This window comes from Mauremys mutica, unplaced genomic scaffold (assembly GCF_020497125.1).
Source record: "Mauremys mutica isolate MM-2020 ecotype Southern unplaced genomic scaffold, ASM2049712v1 Super-Scaffold_100290, whole genome shotgun sequence".
Lineage (NCBI taxonomy): Eukaryota > Metazoa > Chordata > Testudines > Geoemydidae > Mauremys > Mauremys mutica.
Genome location: NW_025423305.1, coordinates 128,576 through 135,001, shown reverse-complemented (window position 1 = coordinate 135,001; position 6,426 = coordinate 128,576). Strand labels below are relative to the sequence as shown.

The following is a 6,426-nucleotide window of genomic DNA, read 5'->3' as shown; positions in this document are numbered from 1 at the left end:
CGGCTTCTCCTGAGAATGCAGCTGAGAAATGACTCACCCTTCTCTAGATTCTCGCCTGTGGGCTCTGAGAAGCAGGCTGGGGCCTGTATGATAAAGTCCATGTAACATTCCCCTCTCATCCCAGCCCTGGTATGTCGCCAGTAGCTGCTGTCCCTGGGTAGCAGCCAAGGATGTTTCCCACCATTCAAGAGACCCCAGCCTGGGACTAAAGTCAGCTTCAGGCTTCTCCTCTCTCCCTTCTTGGAATCAAGTTCATGCTTTTACCAAGAGCTAAAGCAGCCTGAACCCCCAGCGTCTAGATCAATGTCACAAGTTCCCCATGTCTCCATGGAAGAGAATTTGTTAAATCCCAGATGAGGGGGGTTAAATCAGTTCTCAGCCTGAGTCCTTTGCTCTTAATCCTGAGGATATTGTCCCACCATGGGGCCATTTCCCACCTCTCTTTCCTAGGGAAGCACAATTTTCTTTGCACAGACACAGGAACAGCAAGATCTTTGTCTGTCCCTTGTGCAAAGCAGGGGGCCAAATTCCATGGAAACAGTGGACGAGTTGGGGGCCCTGGGCACATCCAGCCCTGGCCGTGAGATGTTCCCTCCCCTCTTTCTTTATGCCCCTGTTGTTATTTCATGGATTGTCTGGGATGGGGGAAAAGCTGAGTTCACTCCAGGTGGAGGGGGAAAGAACCCTGAAAATCTCAGGCCCCAACCCCTGCTACCAGGATCACAGAGGTGCTGGGAATCTGCATGGGAAAGGGACTGTGTGAATTGTCAAGGTGGGGAATGAATAACAATCTACAACTAGATCCACCTCATTAACCACCGACACAGGCTAATCCTGCTGCCGATAGAAGGGAAAGTGGGAGTGATTCTTTGCTGTTCAGCCATGGAAACAGTGACCCAATTGCACCACAGTGAATGTGCTGGGGAAAGCTGGACTTCACAGGCAGGTGGAAAGAGCAGATCCTAGAAACACCTGGAGCTCCCCACAGCACTTCTGCCTCCAGAGTCAGGTGTTGAGTGACTCACAGAGCCCCTCCCCTCCCATTACCTTCCAGCAGGAGGTGGCAGCACCCCCCACCCAATGCCGGGGAGAGGCCTGAGTGTATCTCTGCACCCTGAGTCCAGGGCACCCACTCTCTCTGCCCCACACATTGAATCTGGCCCTGCTGCAAAGTGACCCCTAAGAACCAGCAACCTCCAGGACAGCAGGTTTGGCCTCAGAGCAGGGAATGTGTCCCTCATGCTGCTTTTAGGCCACTAGGTGCTCTGGAAACAGGAGGGCTCTGAGTGTAACCTATAGCACATATGGCCCATCTGGGGATGTAGCTCAGTGGTAAAATGCTTGCTTTGCATGTATGAGGTCCTGGGTTCAATCTCTAGTATCTCCAAGTTCTTTTCACCCTGCTGCTTTGCTCATGCCCAGAATTTCAATCCTGCTTAGTGAGGGGCAAGTGCCAATTGCATGGAAGGTCTGGAGGGATTTGCTGCTCCTAAGTCTCCTCTGGACATGTAAGATTCCTTGCTGCTTGGGACAAGGGGTAGATGAGAAGGGTGAATCCTCCAGCACTGGAGGGAAAGGTCCCATCTGCACAGACTGAGAGGCAAAGACTAGACTTATTTCTTGTCTGGGCCCAATCTTTTCACCTGGTATAGCCCTTGTTCCAGCTCAGGTGATAGTTAGGGGGTGTCTCATGAATGCAGCCATGTTTGTTCAGTTCCACCCCCTTATACTGCTTTGGTACAAGGCAGGAATCTTTTGTCTCTCTCCTGAGGAAGAGCCCCAGGTTTAAGATGGATTCCTGTACCAGGGGACATGGTCACATGTCCTGTGAGACCCTCAAGCCTTCATTCTTCCTGGCCTGACTCACAGATGGTGCAGGACAGAGCCATCTCCAGTCTATTGTCCTGGTTAATGGGAGCCATCAAGAGTCCAAACCACTATTAATGGCCCACACTTTGCATCATTACAACAGGACCTCAGAGTTATAGTTCATATTTCTAGTTTCAGATACAGGAATGATCGGTTCATACAAATAGGATGAACACACACCATAGATTATAAGCTTTGTAATGATACCTTACAAGAGACCTTTTGCATGAAGCATAGTCCAGTCACTTTATATTCATACTCATTAGCATATTTTCATAAAACCCTATGGAGTGCAACGTCACAGCAGGGAAAGGGTTTTACTGCAGCACCTGAGAGCAGTTGAGTTTCATGTTCAGGCTGTGGTATGAGTTCCTCCCGGTTTCTCGTAAGCACACAGGGACCTTGGCGGGTGCTCTCGATACAGGAATGGCCCTGACATGATAAAGTGATGGGGATTGCATTTTCCTTTTTTATTTCTGTATTTCCAATGACATTTCTGTTTGTGATTTCATTTTGCTTTGTATAACTGTTTTCTCCTGGATTTGATATTTAATGAAAAAAAGAATAAGGCCTCAGGGCACCGGATAGCGGAGCAGGCTGGGGCTAGGACTGCTAAGAGAGCGAGAGTAGCAGGTTTTCCATATTGTTTCCTGCCCTCATTTTTCTTGACTAGTTTCTCTTCTGCACGAAATTTGCCATTTTTCAAATGTGAGCATGGCTAGCTCAGTTGGCAGAGAATCAGGCTTTTAATCTGAGGGTCCAGGGTTCAAGTCCCTGGCCAGATAAAGAAACACTTTCTGCCTGTAACTTCCCCGAAGAGTTTTAGAAGGACTCTGCTTGACTTTAGAAGCAGCAAAGAATCCTGTGGCACCTTATAGACTAACAGACGTTTTGCAGCATGAGCTTTCGTGGGTGAATACCACAAAAGGCTTGCATCTGAAGAAGTGGGTATTCACCCACGAAAGCTCATGCTGCAAAACGTCTGTTAGTCTATAAGGTGCCACAGGATTCTTTGCTGCTTCTACAGAACCAGACTAACACGGCTACCCCTCTGATACTTGACTTTAGTTTTTCCTTTTCAGGACATGGCCTTTCCTAGGAAGGGCCCTTTACTGCCTGGGACTCAAGGTGCTACTGTCTCATCTGTCCACTGGCTTCACAGTCTGGAGGAAGAAAGGCCTCTTGCCTGCAGCAAAGTGCTGTGTGCTGACTTTTTGAACAAATGCAGGGCTGGCCAGAGAGGCATGTTCCCACTGAATCCTCCCTGCCAGAAAAAATTGTCCCCACAGACAGGGGCGGCTCCAGGCCCCAGCACGCCAAGTGCATGCTTGGGACAGCAAGTCACGGGGGGTGCTCTGCCGGTCACCACGAGGGCGGCAGGCAGGCTGCCTTCAGCGGCATGCCTGCGAAGGGTCCGCTGGTTCTGCGACTTCAGCGGACCTCCCGCAGGCAAGCCGCCGAAGGCAACCTGCCTGCCGTGCTTGGGGCGGCAAAATGCCTAGAGCCGCACCTGCCCACAGAGTCCTCCCTGCTGGAAGTCTACAGTAATCAACAGGTGCTCTGCTGGTCCCATGGTGTAAGGGCCAGCACTCAGGACTTTAAATCCTGCAATCTGAGTTGAAGTCTCAGTGGAATCTGAGAACAATTCCTGTGCCACAAACCCTGCTGGGTCTTCCAAAGCTCTGTCTTGCTTTCTCAAAGGCCATGAAAGCCACCACAAAAGGTTTTTTCGTCCTGCTGATAATAGCTCACCTTAACTGATCACTCTCGTTATAGTGTGTATGGCAACACCCAATTTTTCATGTTCTCTCTGTGTGTGTATATATATAATATATATATATATATATAATATATATATAATATATATATATATATCTTCCTTCTGTATTTTCCACTACATGCATCCAATGAAGTTGGTTTTAGCCCAGGAAAGCTTATGCTGAAATAAATTTGTTCGTTTCTAAGGTGCCACAAGTACTCCTTGTTCTTTTTGCAGATAAATGAATGGAGGTTAAGTCCATGAATGGCTATTAGGCAGGCTGGGTAAGGAATGGTGTCCCTAGCCTCTGTTTGTCAGAGGGTGGAGATGGATGGCAGGAGGGAGATCACTTGATCATTACCTGTTAGGTTCAGTCCCTCTGGGGCACCTGGCATTGGCCACTGTTGGGAGATAGGATGTGGGGTTGGATGGACCTTTGGTCTGACCCAGTATGGCCGTTCTTATGTTCTTATGAAGGGAGGGGAGGAGGCTTGAGACAGAGTTTCTGTAGTGTAGTGGTTATCACATTTGCCTAACATGCACAAGGTCCCTGGTTCAAAACCAGACAGAAACACGATGGCTTATTTTTCCCAGCTCCTACTGGCCTGTCCCTGCTGTTGTAGGAGCAGCAGTGATTTCTATGCTCAGAAGGTCTGTTATACTTCCCCTGCTCCCACTTTTGTCTCCTCTCCCTCTCTGAAGGCCTGTGAAGTGGCTTTTCCCCTCCCGCTCCCCCCTGGAATGCTCCTGGGATGAAGGGGCTGGTTGAAGAGCAGAAGAGCTCCCAGGTAGACAAGGTGTCTGGGACTCTGATTAGGCAGCGATCACACACCCAGAGCATGGACACTGCCCAAGGTGGAGTGTGACCAACCAGATGCAGCCAAGTCATCTCTAGTCACAGGCCATGAGGTGCAGGCCCTTGAAAGGGGAAGGGGCCCTGTGCTCAGGAGAGCACTCACAAGCTTGTACCTCCAGTGAATGCCCTTTGCCCGGACCGCCTGGCCAGTGGTTCTCTGCGTTGTATTTCATTGTGCCTCAGGGAGACTTACCTTCATCGCACCATCCATAGCTGTGCTGTGGGACACTTACTTTGCAGAATCCTGACATCTCCAGTGCCGAGCCTGTCCTGGGAGCGTGAGTATGTGAGTGCGAGTGTGACACACCCCCCCCTGCTTATTTTGAGCTTAGCTGTCAGTATAACAAACGTGCTGCTTTCTGCCAAACTCTGGGGGGTCATTAGTCCTCCCTACACTGACTAGCTGGCCCAATTTTGGGTAACACCTGCGATAACCCCAACCTCTGCATGGCAGAGCGTGGTGAAATGAACTGGGAAAAAGCCTTGGCATCAGAAGGGGAAAGCTAGAGGACCTTGGCCAGTCACCTTTTGAAGCCTTGTGGTTTGGTCTTCTCTGCCCTGGGAGGTTGGCCTATGGCGGCCGGCTCTTCCTGCTGCCTCCTCTGTGTGACTTGCCAAAAGAGGAAGTGAGGCGGGAATGGGGCAAAAGAGGAAAGTCGATCTGAGGAAGGCAGGGCAGAAGCTAAGCACCTCAGTGCGGCTAAGTGGCGTTAGTAGAGCGTCACCAGTCGTTCTGCAAAGCCTGGGGAGGTGCGGTTGGCTGCTGGGAGGTAGAATCCTGTGCCTGCCTCTTGGCTTCCCAGGGGTGGCTACTTGCAGCCCAGGACAAGGACAGTTCTGGGTGAAAGGATGACAAGCAAAGCTCTGGGAGGAAATTTGGGTGCGGGCTCTGTGCTGGGGGAGGGGGTTGGGGTGCAGGAGGGGTGGCACTTACCCCGGCCAGTGCAGCTCCCAAAGTGACTGGTACACACAACCCTGCGGCAGCAGCTCCTAGGTGGGCCATGCCAGGGGGTCTCTGTGTGCCACTGCCTGGAGACGCTGCCCCCAGAGCTCCCATTGGCTGCAGTTCCTGGCCAATGGGGGCTGCGGAGTTGGTACTCGGGGCAGGGGCAGCGCATGGAGACACTCCCCCCACCCCAGGGGATGCTGGGACATGCCAACCACTTCTGGGAGCGGCACGGAGGGACGGAGGCAGAGTGGGCAGGGAGCCACCTCAGTGCTGTTGGCACATCTCTGCCCACCCATGGCGGGAGGGGAGCAGAGGTCGTCCATGTGCTGCCTGGGGTAGGGGCAGTGCACAGAGCTGCCTCCCCTCCCGGGTCTATTACAGGAGTGGGTGGGTGGGGTCTTTTGGCCTGCAAGGTGCAGCAGGTCGGACTAGATGATCACACTGGTCCCTTCCAACCTTAAAGGCTCAGAGTCTAAAAGGGAGAGGGAAGTAAACAATTTTTTTTTTTAATAATAAACCAAACATTGTAATACCAGGATAACTCCAACAGCTCATTGTATAGTCCTGCCCCTTTCTTCCTCCATTGTGTGTTGAATGAACTGCAGGACATTGATTCTCTCATTTCATTGATAAACGTATACAATGTGACTGAAATAAAACCAATTCCCAGTAGAGAAAATGTCACATCTCTGTACTGGCTGGGAATCAAACCCAGATCAATTGCTTGAAAGGCAACTATGCTCACCACTATACCACCAGTGCAGCTGGCAAAAGTACCACTTATGCTTGCCCAATGAGGCTAGACCAGAATTGAGGCCCCAGACATCCTGCAGAAATGATGAGCTGCATGCCATTCTAGGGGGTGCCCCTGCAACAACCCCACCCATTGCTTCCCTCCTCCCCCACCCCTCCTGGGCTACCGTGGCAGTTATCCCCCCATTTGTGTGATGAAGTAATAAAGAATGCAGGAATTTGAAACAGCACTGACTTTAT

At 51.0% G+C, this 6,426-nt stretch overlaps 1 non-coding gene across 1 annotated transcript; it reads right to left on the bottom strand.

Moving 5' to 3' along the window:
* Nucleotides 1-6,123: 6,123 nt before the first annotated feature.
* On the bottom strand, nt 6,124-6,195 carry TRNAE-UUC. Its single transcript has one exon. It is a non-coding gene; the product is annotated as a tRNA-Glu (tRNA).
* Between the last annotated feature and the right edge of the window lie 231 nt (nt 6,196-6,426).